At 35.7% G+C, this 16,025-nt stretch overlaps 1 long non-coding RNA gene across 5 annotated transcripts in view; it reads right to left on the bottom strand.

Annotated features, from left to right (window-relative positions):
* Positions 1-885: 885 nt before the first annotated feature.
* The window catches only part of LOC136106144 (uncharacterized), a 474,182-nt gene continuing 459,042 nt past the window's right edge, over positions 886-16,025 (bottom strand). For 2 of the 5 annotated variants that reach the window (XR_011740870.1, XR_011740874.1), the window contains exons 11-16: positions 14,354-14,422; positions 12,990-13,077; positions 12,039-12,091; positions 2,755-3,425; positions 1,498-1,573; positions 886-1,136 (exon numbers count right to left, since the gene is read on the bottom strand). This is a non-coding gene — a long non-coding RNA (uncharacterized lncRNA). The remainder of the gene's footprint in view (positions 1,137-1,497; positions 1,574-2,754; positions 3,426-12,038; positions 12,092-12,989; positions 13,078-14,353; positions 14,423-16,025) is intronic. The other 3 variants (XR_011740872.1, XR_011740871.1, XR_011740880.1) reach the window with 3 other exon arrangements.

The following is a 16,025-nucleotide window of genomic DNA, read 5'->3' as shown; positions in this document are numbered from 1 at the left end:
AGAGGTGATAAGATCTATCCAGCAACAAACTGAGTGATTTTACCCTTATTCTCAGCAAACAAAATCATTTTCCTGACAATACACTCAACATATCCTTACTCCTCACTTCTTACTAGACATCAAAAAACTCTATACTGTTTTTGCCAAATTTCAGACTTTACTAACATTCCTTTTTGTATACTACACTTTTCTAATATGCCACCTGAATTAAGAGGATAACTTGCCAAACAAAAGAAACATCTCTGCAAGTTGAAGTTGAAGTCTTTGAAAGAGCTCTATAGAATAAAAAGACTTCTGTAATGCCACACAACATTAGACATAGAAACCAACTTAGTTATGCTGGACTCTAATTTCAGTGACATCAGTGCTACTAATGATCACTGTCACAAAAGGAAAAATATAAACATGCTAAACACATACAGATTATTTTCTGAAGCTGTATTTTCTTACAGAGGATTATGGTATTGACTAGACTGATGGAGCCATTCACTTCTTGGTAGGCAGTGAAACAGGAGATATATCCATATAAACAAGCATGTGATTAGGCCTGATAAATTATTTTTGATGGCTTGGAAGTTAGTTTGATGGTATCATCCGATTTCCAATGAACAATGTCTACACTGCAGAAATTCTAGGTGATAGCTAGGTTTTGTGTTTAGCACTCTCAGCCAAAGACAGCTATTTAGGGAATAGCCATGGGAATAAACCAGTCTTTTACTTTCAAAGTAAAGTCAGGCACATAATATTTTTCTTACTTTGCTGACAGACCAGAAAGGAAAACAAATATATGTATATATTTTTTAAGCTAAAGAAAAACACTGTGTTGTTTTGTTTTGTTTTGTTTTTCCTGCTAACAGAAATAAACAACTCACAATGTCTGAATCAATTAATTAATGAAATCTCCACTGTTCTGTTGATAATTAACCTTTTTTTGTCAGCAAAACTCCACTGCTACAAGACGAAAGCAAGCAAACTCTGCTGTACTCATGCAAAACTCACCTTTAGGGCAAAAAATAGAAAATAGTTACCTGCAATGCCAGGTGTGGAGGCTAATTCTGCTTTCCCCCAGTACATTATTGCAAGCTGAGACTTAACTTCACAGGTAGCAGATTTAAATACACAAGAGAGGGAAAGATCTAGATGAGAAAGGCAGTACAAGTTACTGATTTATCTTGGTAGCAGCTTTCTCACTATGTTTTGATTGAAGAGTTTTCAGAAACATCTATTTTTAGTTACCCATTCTGCAATCAATTTCTTCATAAAATAAATAAAAATCAAGAAAGTGCATAAATACCACAGGAAAATCAGGACACAAAGCCAAAAGGATGATTTCTCTGCGTGGAGGAAGCACAAGTATTCTAACGTTCAAAATGTGTTAAAATATTAATACTTTGACTATCAAATACCAGTAGTCCCAATGCAGAAAAATGCAGGGCATTTGCTTTTTAAAAGTAATGCTATATTGGCACAAGTCTTTTCGGGAAGTTTCTCTTATACCTTCTTGTCAGCATAGGATGGTCTTAGTCCAACACTTCCTCCACACCAGCAAGCACCAAAAGGATATTAGAGGCCTCTAAATGACAAAAGTACATTTCCCATAGATAGAAACAGAAGAAAGACAAAAAAAAAAAAAATTACTTATACTACCTATGGGTCAGTTTAAGAGGTGCAGACTGAAGTAAAAACATAGCATATCATATATATATATATGAGTTTCTGACAATATACTATTTGTACAGCAGCCCTGAGACAGCTACAACTCAATCAGATTCCCAAGGACCTTTTATTTAAATCCTGTGGCTTTCTAAAAGTGGTAACTTGAGACAATCAAATAATTTTAAGCTGGAAACTGCACTTTTGTTTCCATCTTCCCTCAGCTGCTAATTTTATGTTGCAGTTTAGACTAAACAAATAATACAACTACATTACTTTGTTGCTACATTACTTTAAAATTACTTCAAATTTAAAAATTACATTTGAAACTATAGGAAGACATAAATACATCTTAACTCTTTTTTTTTTTTTTTTTTTCCCTAAGCTAGTTCATTTCCTAATAAATATTTTGCCTTCTTTTAAAAATGAATTTTCATATTGGCGGTACAAAACTCTCAGCTTTGAGCAATTAGGAGACGCAGATAAAAGTTGTTTGTTTGTTTTTTCTTGAATAAAACTGACTGGATTGTCTATTTTCGAGAAGATATAATGTGACTTTCATGTTATCTGAATGTACAAGCTGCATTTTCTGCCATCAGGATAAAGGACATCAGAAAAGTCAGTTTAACACCATCTTCAGTTTGTAATTGATAATAATATTATAGGAGACATTACTAATACTTTTATACATACAGCAACATGTAAAATGCATTTGCTTTCATTGCCTAGCACGTTGCTAATAAAAGCAGGTTGATTCATGTGTGTTCAAAATCAATTTATGTTCTGAATTTGGAGTTCTGCCTGATTAATTTTTTTAAAATGGTTTAAAAGTTTAAAACATGCTCTGGATAAATATTAAAGGATGATGCTAAACATACCAATAAAACCATCTTTGTTGGGGGAATTGTCAATCCATTTTTTTTTCCCTACTAAACTACAGGATATAGAACACCCCATTTAAGATATACTGCTATGTAAATTTCACTTAATACCAAAACAACCATTTTATGAGTAAGCAGTAATAGAGACAAACAAGTAAAAGAGTTGAAAGACATTAGCCCACACAGGGACCAAGAATTCATTTTGTGTTTTGTTTTGTACCTGGAACGGGCATTGCTGCCTCTCGTCTCTTCTGCTTCAGAGACCAGAGCGCGGCATTCTGAGTGGCTGCTGCGGGGATTTATATTCCTCCAGAGTAATAGCGCTGATTATTTAATCACCTTGTATGTGCCACTCAGGCAGGGAGAAATGTAGTCATGTGCATCAGGAGTCATGAAGATCGATGGCACCGTCTGTTTCCTTCTCTCTGCAACAACCTCCTCCAACGCTTCAGCGGCTGGAGCCAGTTTTTAGAGCAGGTACAAAAGGTAATCAAATCAGTGGCCAAAATAGCAAAAAGCCACTTTTTTGATGTAGATGTAGAGGAAGTAGTTTCCATAATGGGGTAACCATGAGGTTTTGTTCATAAACAAGGTGTATGAATTTCATTGCTAAAAGAAGGGGTGATATCAAATCAAGGATTGCTGGGAACACCAGCTTCCGGTTTGCACCTTGCTTGCAGCAACGTGAAGCCAGGTACACACAAAATACCACTACCTGTGAATGATGGGCCAGGGTGAAGTTGGGGCTGCAGGTGGAACAAAACTGCTGTCACGTTTGGTTCACTGCAGCAAAGTCCAGCTAGTAAGTACTGAAAAATATCTTCTCCTTTAAAGTGTCTTTCAGCATTGCTGTAGCAGTCAGGATACACAAACAGCACTCTCCTCTCTGTTCTGGGAAGAGTGAGAATATATTAATAATGAGGGAGAAAAAATTAATGAAGGCTATTCTTAGAATAAATTATGCTTAGTCAGAAACTGTGCACTTATTAAATTTTTAGTGTCTGTGGTATGTTGTTCTATACTGTCCTGACACTAGATATCTGGGTAGAATTTCAAACAATCTCCATAGAAGTTTTTCAGAAAAAAATAACATATTGGTCTCATTTCCACTTGCAGACCACAATATTTAGGCCTTCTTAAAAAAAAACAAAAACCAAGTTTTTTTCAACATCTGCCTATTTTTTTCCCTTGAAGTAGATTCCGATCCTCCAAGTGAGAAGATTAAAAGTAATTTAGAGTTTCATATGAACTTTCTAAAAGTTCATCCTTAGCAGCATAATGTTTCAAAGTCATTGACTGTATACCTGGATTTTTCACACAATCTACATGTGTAAAATTGCCTGCAAGATAAGAGTTGCTGTTCTTGCTCCCCATTAAGGACAAATGCTGCTCAAGATCAAAGCACTACTCAAAAATGCTTATGAGATGTACTGGAACACATTGCAACACTTGGTATATTTTGCTGCACTTCAAATTTTCAGCAAATACTAATAATAACACCCGCCATCCTTTTTTTTCTTTTCAGTATATCTTTTGCAAGAAGCTTTCTTTACATTTTACAGGATGCCACTCTAAAATAGGACCAAAACTCAGAAAACTGACTCCTGCTCTTATGATCTGACATGAGCAAATTGCTGCCTCTTACATCTGGTACAACGCAAATACATCTTCAAGTGATGTGATTCATGTCACTATCCAAGGGATGGTACAATCTTTGTTTCTAGTGGCACTATCAAAGCAAGAACAGGCTTTTATTAATTTAATAAAGGCTGAGCAGATGCTACAGTCTTATCATAAGTGGAATTAACAGAAACTGGAACATGGGTAGCAAATACAGTAATGGTCCTAGTAAGCACTCTGTCCTCTTTACCAGCCATCCAGAACCAGAACTGGGACTGCCAGCTGAGCCTTAAGCCTTCTGTACCATTTTGTTAATGCAAAACCATCAGTAAACATGTTGCCACATTTTCCTTTTAAGTTACATCTGCTGCAATTACATATTCAAGGGGATGCATCAATGATCAGCATCACTGACTTCTAATCTTTAAGGTAACTTGTCTCTAATCTCATACTACTACAGCCATTTTTATTGCCACAGATAAAAAGATGTAATGAATCCTATGTTGGATGAAATGCAGAAAACCACTGCAAAGAGAAACCCTTCTTTTGATGTTTTCTGAGTGAACAATCAGTGCTGTTCTTCTGAACTAGATTTTTAACTTTGTTTTGAAAGCAGCTGTTGATGCTTTCAAGCACAGCTTTTCCAAAATTTGCATGAAGGCTGCTCATCCAAACTGTGCACTAGTACCAGTGGTTTGCCTATAGGCAGCATGCTGGAAAATATCCTTTATTTTTAGCATTTCCTGAAATATTTGAAATAATGAGAACACCAAAGTTTAGAGAAGTCCATTTCAGCTCTTCAGCCAGATAAAATATGAGAAATTAATTATAATACTTTCTAGCCTTTCCTCACTCCCCATACATTTATTGCAAATGAGATGTGAATACAATATGCAGTAGGTAGTATAAACAGTTTTGTACCACTTCTAATTCTAGCAAAACTTTTCCCCACCCTGCCACTATGGCAAATCCTCCTTACTACCATAGCGTGTACTCAGTGGCGTTACGACCATCAAGAGTGAATTGCGCAGTAGGAGCTGAAGTCATTACTTTCAGCCCCAAACCAGTTCTGAAATAAAGGTTTTCTCTGCTTAGCTATTTGTCCAGGACTTGATGCACACTTTGACATAATGCTTTTGAAGTCAGTGAAACTAACTCAGTGAAAAAATCCCTTTGTCAAGTTTGGCTGTGCAATGCTGGAAAGTTCAGAAGAAAATCGAATATGCAGATATTTTTACTACTAAAAAGAGAGAATGTCCATAAGACAGAAAAAAAATCAAACTATTTCCTAATTTGTGTACAGGGGCTTCAATATTTTTATAGAACCCATAGCAAGAAGGGGGAAGCAGAGGAATTTTTAAAATGTGTGCAGTGATGATAAGCTAAAATCAGCTGTCTCCTTTCTCTGTAATCCATAAGATTAAAGAACTGTAATTGTAGGAACCTTTAGTATTGATTCATTAAAATAAAATAGGATTTTAATTAAAAAAGCCCTCTCTTGAGACTGTCAGCCTTATTCACATATATTGAGAGCTCTTCCAATTTTCACTGTTCCATAAGACGACGATTTTTTTTTCTAAAATGATACAGCCATAATTTTAATAATTGCTTTTTCTCTTTTGTTGAACATAGCATGTTAATATGTTACATATTTATATTTTATGGAAAATGACTGATTGTGCAATGAACAATCAGCATGAAGAGGGGAACTGTTGATGTCCATCCATCTGAAAATGATACCGTTCTCTGTCCAAAATCATAGGTGGACAATGTAAACAAGGTATGAAATTTAGCTTTTGAAAAGGATGGGCAGGAACCCAAAATGCAAAGTGAAAACCTCAGGTTTATTCAGCTACCACTAACACCATTTAAAATATAGGGCAATTATTAACTGAACCCACCCTCCTGCTGCAGAGGTGGAATCTCAGTTCTGCAGGTTGAATTTCATACGTCATTAGGAACCAGCCTGTTTGAGTAAATCAACCCAAGTAAAAATGTAAATCTACTATCAGTGGTGGCTTGGTAAACTGGTTCAGGTTTAAGATGTGTCAGGGAGTGATTAAACAAACAGTAAAATCACCAGGTCTGACACAGCTTCTGAAAAAGGACTATAGTAATCAACTGAGAATTTAACTTCTTATTTAAGCCAAAGCAGCAGCCAGGACAGTTCATCTGACTGCCCACAGTACTATGGCCTCTGCTACAACTGCAGCTGGACTTATCCCATTGACAAATAATCTTATACATATATATATATATATATCTATCTTGTAACACTCAGTGCTAATTTTAATCTTATCTGAACTTAAGGTCATTCAAAGAAAATAACAGTATAAGGTATTTAACCAGCCAAAGGATATTCCTACTTGTGTACCGTAATTCTATTAACTCTGCCGAAAAATCTATGTGCCCTTATCAAAGAGAATGTTCTTCAAAAAATAACATTAATGCTAACATGCTTAGCACATGAAATGAACCTGCTTTCTTAATAAGTCTCCTGTTTATAAATGCTGGCCTTAAATAACTTCTTGCTTTAAATCAAAACCTAACCCTTAAATAATTTAAAAACTATATTACTGTAAAGATCTCCTATGATAACACTAACAAATTTCTTCTTCCTATCTTTTATTCCTACCTTACGTATTGCTATCCAGCTATTTAACAGACCACACCCACCCCAATAGAATTTCAGAGAATAGTTTTATGTATCAGCTTTTTGAAAAGTTGCTTTTCATTTTACAAGGGAGTTCTCTTTGGAAAATTTGTACAGTCAGTTAGAGTCTAAACACTGTAATACGAAAAATCTTGAGTTGCCCTGGGACTTGCGGGAACCCATATGTACACACTGAGGTCCAGACCCCGAGCAGACAATGGTTCCTACAACAAGCAATATCAAACCTCTTTATCTAATCTCCCACTATTACACACTGGTGCTTTCTATTTCCTTCAAAACTCAGACATCCTAAAAGAAAAAACCCCATATGTTGATATCACTAAGAGTCCAACTAAATAAAAAACTTTGGAAAAGTCAGCATCCCCTGTTGTGGCAAAACTCTGAGGGAGCCTACAAACAGCATGCAATTTCATAGACCATATGATCTGCAATATTTACCATGCATAATGGAAACAGATAAGGCAAAGCAAACAGCTTGAATTTTGTATTTCCTTGCTTTTTATGTAGTCTAGGTTGTTAGCACCATGTGAATATATGTTTGGGAGTCTCTGTGTTTGTGTGCGTATGTGCACATACAGGTGTAAACAAACATATAGAGTCATTTCACTATATTTCTCACATATCAGAAAAGAATACCTTCTCATCAATTAGCCTTTAATTTCTGGAATTTCATAGGAAAATAAAAAGCATTATACACTTTAGTCAGAATTGGAAGAAACAAATTACCCTTGTTTTCAGCTTTATGTTCTCTTGCCCCTAGTGTATGCTGCTAGTTTGTGGAGGTCTTGAGTTTTAATAACAACAAATTTCAACACCTATAATCAGAATATTTGACCAGTGTTTTATAACTTTAAAATGCACTGCTATAAAGTGGTAAGCAAGTGAGAATAAATGGAAATTGCATTTGCTAACCACACTTCTTTAACTGATTAGTACATACAAGAGTTGGAAAGAGATACACATAAAAATCTTGATGTAGAAGAAAACTTCCATATTACATTGAAAATATAAAGGCACACATCTGAAAGGGATTTCTCTAGAAATACAAAAATGCATGCAAGTCCTAGGTCATGTTGCCAGCATCTGAATCGATTGCTTGGACCTATTTCTGAAACCTCTGCAAGGGGCGGGGAGAGGAAGAAAGTAAATATGAGGACAATTTGAGGACAATTTGCTCTTCCTGACTTTAGACTAATAGCGTCATATTGCTTTGTTTTATTATTTAATGTTCATGTCTGAAAGCTTTTCCACCTAGCTTACCAATATCTGTTACCTATATCCCTCAGTCAATCGCTTCAATTCTGCTCCCACTGATCTGTACTGTTCTACACTTACTTAGCATTTTCTAAAAAAAAAGAAAAAAAAAAAGGTTCAAGAGCAAAGCATCCCCTGCCAAGCAGAGGTGTAGGGAAAACAACTTTAGTCACTAATGAAGTATGTGCGTGATGTGATAGAAAGAACTATTCTGTGCCACTGTGTTTTCCTGAAAGGAAATTAAGAAAGTATAAATTCATGAGGAGCATTTCTGGTTTTGACAGTTCTCATCCAAGGCCACCACAAGACTCTTGTTCATTTCCATGTGCTTTGAATCAGGTCCTGAGAAGGCACATTTTAATTCTTGGTTGCTTTTCAGCATTGCCTTCAGATCAGATTGAATTCTATGGGAAAGAAACCCTTTTTCTTTATTTATGGAATATCCCAATTTCTGTGGTTACATTAAGCATTATTATTTGCAGAACTGTTTGTATTTATAATGTTTGACTATATGTGTTGTTCCTGAATCATCCACATCAAGTGTTTATGATTGATTACCTGAAGACGCGATTTATCATGTGTTACTCCCCTGAACCCCAGAGAAAAATGTATAAGGAATTCAGAAGAATGGCAGAAAAAAATAATGTACCTACAGGATATATTACTGAGATACACATTTTTTTTATACTAAATATCACAAAACTTTAGAGGTTGATAACAGTAACATGAAAATATTATCTTTTATTTCTTTATTTCATTTGGGGTCCTTTCTTTCTTTTCCTCATGTTTAAGAAAGGTTAGTTATGAGTTTATTGTAACATATGTAAATCTGCTTATTTTTAGAAAATGTTCTTTAACAGTCTTGTTTCTTTGTCAGAGTCTGTAGTGCTAATAGCTGTGTTAATAAAATTATTATCTACAGTGAAGAAATTGCTTTCCATACATAGAAATGTAATGAGATGGAAATTTTCAGGAACTTAACTGATTCTCAGCAGCGGTTTCATAGAATCTCCTAACATCTGCCCATGTGCAGACTGGAAATACTCAATGCCAATAGAGATGTCATTAAATTAGCTCTGCTTTTGTTTCACTTTTTTTTTTTTCCAGTTTCATAAATTAACCTGGTTAGCTAAATGCTAATGAGTATCTAGATATACCGACCAGAACAGCTTCTTTCCTTACGTAAATTAGGTTTCAAGAATGCTACAGGGTTGGGATTTTTTTATGGACGTTATTTTACCTCCCTGGAGGAATGATGAAGTGAGTACCTGTACCCATTACAACCCACTTGTCAACAGGATCAGTCCACTGGAGACATGCAGATCCATCTACTCCTATTGACCTGATATTAGGAATATATTTATCATTTCCATAGGCTTTGATATCCCACCCACCATAGGGCATCCGGCAGTGTGGAAACAAACCCCACATGCATGTACTCTTAGAGCCTGGTGCCCTTTCCTGCCCCGTGGTGATTGCAGCCCATTCCAACAATTACAGGTGCTTCAGCAGGTGCATTTTGGTATGGAAATCACCACACTTGTGACTACTTTCTTTCACTTTGATTTTTCCTGTCATTCCAAAAAAGCATACTTTACCAACAAGAACTGACCAACTTTGTTACATGAATATTAAAAATAAAACTGTTCATCTCATGTGTGTTCAGACACACATAACATTAACAAACAAAAACGTAAAGGTTTTAGAATAGGCTTTATGTATTTAGAGCCATTCTTTTATCACTAAATCTGTATAAATCAGGAATGACAAAACTGAGTTTATCAGAAAAGCACAGATATCAAGAGAGTATACAGCTTTTTCACTTTGTTTTTGTCCTTGCTGGATGAGTAATTCATGACCTGTATATAATTGGCTTTTTATTTCATCTTCATGTGTCACAGAGAGAAGCAAAGCTGTCCGTTGCCTTGTTTCTGTGACGTACCTTAATCAAGCTTACATATATCAAGCATGTTCTTGTTTTATTCCTAACTTATTTCTCATCTGTTCTCCAAACTACATCTCCTGACACGCACAATTAAGGAACTCGCCATTCAAAGCAAAAGTAATTGACTTTATCATTTGACTGTAGATCCTAAGGAGCAAAGCCTCTAAAAGATTAAATCTTTAATCCTTTGATTTACTGTGTTGGCAACTGACCTGTCTATTTTATAAACAGGTTGACAAAAGTATTATGGGGCCTGAGATTTGTGTAATGGGACAGTGTTAAGCCTTGCACTCTTCTGTGTTAAAAAGTGGAATAATATTTTTCTAACTGAATATTACTGTGAACTTCCTATTATGATACTTGGAGTGAAACTGAACATAGATATTATTTCAGGTAATTTTATGTCATGAATTTACCAAGATATATAAACCAAAGTAACTTTATATATACACAGAATCTACTATAAACAAATGCTGAAGAAGTGAGAAAATTCAGTATAAAGAAGCAGCTAAAAGAATTTTAAAGAGCAGACAGATCTCTCTCAGAGAGCGGGGAAAGGCAGTACAGTCACAGTAGACTGGAGATGGTCAAACGTGGAATCGAGTAAAAGGGCAGAATAGAAGTATCAGGAAACTGCAATCCAATCGAGAAATTTAATTTGAGGAAAGAGACCAGAACAATCTATTAAACAGTTTGTACAAACCTTCACAATGTTTTTCAAGAAGAAATTGTTCATCATCTACTCGCTATTATGGGGTTTTCCTTAGATAAAGTTTACCCTCTTTTTAGATAAACTCTCAATATCACAGAACTGGGTCTACTTAAGAAAGTTTAAGAAGGACAAGCAAACAACTGGAAAAATTTAAGCTATAGCCACCACGAAAATGTTGAAAGAACTTTCTGGTCAAGAACATAAAAGGATAATATCAACCTTCCAGGTCTGTGCTCAATTGTACCATATATCTACCTTATTAAGACTACAACTATTATGCTTTATTTGCACCAGGGTTTGGTTTTAGGAAAACCTTGGAATAAGTTACCTAGGAAAACAAACAAACCAACAAAACCAAACAAACAAACAAAAAAAACCAAACCAACCAACCAACCAAACAAACAAACAGAAAAAACAGAAAAAAACCAACGCACCAAAGCCAACACAACCCACAACAAAATCCTGATTGTTGATATTTTGGCAAAACGGTGTAGTTACATCTGTCTGAAATTATTTAGATATTATTGACCCTCCCGTCCCTCAGCTCTGTTAGACTATATAACATCTTCAGGACCATTCTAACTTAACATCTGTGAAGCTCCCTGCAATTCATATGAGACAATGTCCTTTGGTAAATAACTGCTGGTGTGACAAGTATTTAGGAGAGGTTCAAACCCAGTGCTCCAAAATAGTTACAAGATTCAGAGAATTTTAAAGGGGAACCCCCTACCTCTCAAGCAGAGTAAGGAATCCCTGGAAGGGATTATCACTTTTCATTTTCATTTTAAGGTTAAAAATACTATATTACACATTGGCACAGTTGCAGTACACAACTAATCCTTTGCCTTCCTGAGGTACTTGCAGTAAATCTTCATTCTTAAGAAGTCTCAATACCAAAATGTGAAATATAAACCAGTACCTCGTAATTTAGATGCTAAACAAGCCAACACATCAAAATTCAGTAAGAAACAGATTTTCTTGACTTTAAAAACTGATACACTATTGTTCAAAACCACGATCAAGTCAGAAACACTAACTTCATTTTCTTGAAATTTTCAGCTAAAGATGGAAAGGCTCATGTTCAGCTCTTTTTTTTTTTTTTCAATTTAAACTCACTCTGCAGTAATGAGATCAGAATAAATCTGAAATTCCCTTTTTGAAATCCTGTGACCATTCCTCCATCTCAGGAGAAATTTTGCAAGCCACATACATGTAGTGTCATTAAGAATATAAGTAGCTCATGATTTAAGCTTTTCTGATTCTGAAGGAGCTGAAATATTGCATAGAACAGCTACTCACACAATTCAGATTGCAGTAGATTGAAGTCCTCTAATCGTCCAAGTTAATAATTGCTGAAATAGAAGGATAGAAAGGGTATCCAGTTACATTTTAGCCTTGTCTTTTTCAAACCAGGCCTGAAACAGAGCCACAAGAGTTCTAAAGTATGAAATCAATATAAAACTATGTATGACATTGGCAGATGAAACTAGAACTACAGGTAAGATCTAAAGAGCACTGGATTTTCACAAAAATAGATATTTTGAAAAAAATCTCTCATCTACTTCAACAGAATAACATTAGAAGGCTTGCAAGAACTTAGTATCATCTATGGAGATGAAAATTCTAATTAATTAATTAATCCTGTTTATAATTAAACAGCAATATAGCAAGTACATGATGTAAATTATGACCAAAAAAATTATACCTGCCACCAAAGGAAACAAAGATGTAAGTGACCTTACTGAAGTAGTTTGCAAGGGATAAATTCTCACAACATGAGTTTAAGGCCTGCTGTTGTGATAATAGTGGGGCTAAAATTACACACCTATATATTCTTATCATTTTTTCAATTATAAAAATAGGAAGAGAGTTAAATTTTGCAAATGGAAATAATTCTAGCATTTAACAGTTCAGTTAGAATTATGTAAGTGGAGACAACAATGTTACTACCTAAAAAATGAGCTTTTAATTTTTACAGTCAAAGGTAAGTAACAAATATATCAGGGCAACGCTTTGAAAATTTAAATTTACAGGTAGACTCTACTAGTCTCTCTTTTTTTTTATTTCTGCTAACCAGCATTTTTAAGTTTTCCCCTGAAACTTTCTTTGAGGAATAAACACAGTGTAAAAGTATCATTGCTTTTTTTCTTGTTTATCGTATTTGTGAGAACACCAAGTTCTTCAAAACAAGCAAGGATGATAATTTAGATAGGACAGTACTAGAAAGGGTAACTAGCTACCAGTACTCACAGTATGCCAGAAGAAATCCAGCCTCTGTCTAACTCCACTTATATTCATAAACAGTCATTCAGAATCTGTTGACTTATGGTGTTGTAGCCTACTCATAAAAGAAAGAAAGAAAAATAGGAAAGATAGTAAAGGAGATCTGTCCCTAAAAAGTATTTTTTTCTGACAGTATAATCAGCACTACGTCTATATGATACACATTCATGGATTAATCTTGTCTTAGAAGTATAGCATCATAACCTGAATAGCTGCCTTCTTTCAGCACTTTCACTCCATGGATTTATAATGTGTTGTATGATATAGCACAGCTCTTCATTTTCCTGACATCTGCAACACACAAACAGAGCAACTTCCCCAGCCCACCGTGAGTTGATCTGTCTGAGACACAGTACAAGACCCAACATTTTATGGAAAGGAGGGAATTTAAACAAACTCATTGAATCCTGAATTAACAAGCTGATTTTCAACTGTCCATTTCCTACCAGTGGCATTTTTTCAGATACCTTAAGAACTCGCTCTATTCCCCATCAAAAACCAACCAACCAACCAACCAACCAACCAACCAAACAAACAAACAAACAAAAAACCACCACGTTATTTTCTGGAAGTTCTGTGAAAAATAAAATTGGGAGTTAGTAATGGAAAAACATATTAAAACAGAAAATAGCTTTTAGTCAGAGAGGAAATCAATTGCAAACCAATCCCCAAAACTAAGGCCTGCTTGGTTTACTGTACAACATGGTTAAAAAGGTGCCACTTGCCAATTTATGCTTCTAATCTTCCTTCTATCTGCTCTGTATCACAGGGATTACAGAAGGGGCTGACAGAAGTAGGCAGAAAATTTATTTAGCTTTGCACTTTTTTGTGTCTCCAGCACCTGGGCCAGGCACAATCTGTAGTCATTCTGTTGAAACCTTTTATCTCCTCTTACATCTATTAGTGTCAGATACACTGAACAGCGATTTCGTATTCAGACCGTGGTACCTTCCGAGCACAGGGTACAAGATCCTCAAAAATTCTTCCACACAGTATAACAGAAGGAAAATCCCATAATAATGAAGAAAACAGCATTAAACACAGTCTTGTAGTTGACGGTGCACTAGTGAAAAGTGAATGAGTCAAATCTAAGCAGAGCTGAAATATTAGATAGCTATATCCCATAAAAAAAAAAAAAGCAATTTTCTATCAGAAATTGCTAATTGGCATAACTTTTTAAAAATGGAAACATATCACTATTAGGACTTCTCCTTTTTTTACATTTAAGTGACAGTTTGTTTCTGAGCATTTCATCTGACTTCTAACACTGAATTGTAACATAAAAATAACAAAATGTAAAAACTGACAAAGGAACTGAAAAAAAAAATTACTTCATCTTAGAAGTTCTCCAAGTGACCCCTCCACTGACGGCTCTCTGGCATTGCAGAATGCTTCTTTTCCTATTAACATATAAATCTAGCATTAGGTACAGAACTAGATTGAATGCATCCTTAACAAATACATGAAATTTGTATTTACCAAGTACACTTGTGGCATATATCATTACAAAATCTTATGAGAAAGTCTTCCAGTGAAATGCAATTTGTCATGAATAGTACTGATCTTGTCCAGCTAAAGCTTCATCTTTTAATTTTTGGAGACTGACTGCTGTTCTATATAACCATTTTCTTATGTAACAATATCATAATTATAACTGTCCATATCCTCCCCAGTATTTAAAAAAGCACTCACTGTAGCATCAAAAAGTTTTGTTTGTCTCAACTTCACCACAGTGGGAGTTGACAGAAATTTAGTCAATTCAGGACATCTACTTGAGCAAGTACTGCAATAAAATAGAACTGGGTCTGAAGAGTGTTGAAATGCCCACATCTTATGTGTTGGAGATAATTTATTTCAACAAGTTTTGATGTGATGTTGAGGGCTAAATGCCCATTAGCAATCACTGCACATTAGGGGCACTCCTTATATACAAGCTTCAGTTTCGTTGTGAAATGGGTCTTTCTCCACAGGGATGAGTTGTGTGCTTATCCCCTCCAGCGCTACAACAAAAATAAGACAAACAATAAGCAATGAAAAATCCAAAGAGAGAAGCTGGTAAAAACTGTCTTTTTGGATTGAAAATATGTACATTGCTGCAACTCACTGAGACCAAATATTAGTCCTCTGATATCAGTTGCATCAGAGAGGAGTATAACGTATTGTCTTTTGCTTTCAAAATTGAGTAACCCTATCAAATGGAATATATTTGGGCTGCAAAACAAGAATTGTCATAGGAACAAAATCGAAGTTTTTAGATTTTGTCAGAATGAAACCAAGATTGTTGCAGAAACAGGGAAGAAGAAGCAGCTCATCATAAACCGCCAGAAGGCTTGGTGAGGAGAGCATTCACCTGCAACGTCTGGACTTCAGTCCCACTCCATTTTATTTGAAGTGAGGACTAGAAATTGTCTCTTCCTCTAGACTTTGCCTTCACTAATACAGTTGGTCTCTCTCACTCAGCAGAAAGCTGAAGTGGCTCCTTGAGGACAACTCAGATGCTGCCTCACACCTGACCCTGCTTCTCTGCTGTGGCCACAGCCTGGGGCACCAGCATCTCCACACCGGGGCCACAGGGACTATATCCATTTCACACTTCGATCACAAATGTGGTGCTGGCAAGAGCTCCTTCAAACAGACACATTTCTGCAAAAAATAACTCAAATTATTCTCAGTTTTGTCACACTTTTTTCCACTTAATTCTTGCTCAGTTTAAACAAACTGCTCACTGATTGTTCACCCATGGTTACAGCTCCCTAAGGTGTGCACCAACAGATTTGGGTGGCTAAAAGCACAGCAGTGTCACCTGCTGTCTCCAACCATCGTTAATCCAGACATGTTCATAGCAATGGCAGCAGGAATTCCTTAATGCCTTCAAATTCTCCTGTTTACATATTTAAGATTAAGACCAGTGTAGTGTTTGCTACTACGGTGAGCCTTGTGCCCAAGTAATGCTGCATTCAGTATCATTCCAAAACTGGCCTAGTTTGTCTTTATGCCCTTCGT

Source organism: Patagioenas fasciata, chromosome 11 (genome assembly GCF_037038585.1).
Source record: "Patagioenas fasciata isolate bPatFas1 chromosome 11, bPatFas1.hap1, whole genome shotgun sequence".
In the NCBI taxonomy this organism is placed as follows: domain Eukaryota; kingdom Metazoa; phylum Chordata; class Aves; order Columbiformes; family Columbidae; genus Patagioenas; species Patagioenas fasciata.
The sequence above is the reverse complement of the archived record's forward strand: the minus strand, read 5'-3'. Positions and strand labels throughout refer to the sequence as shown.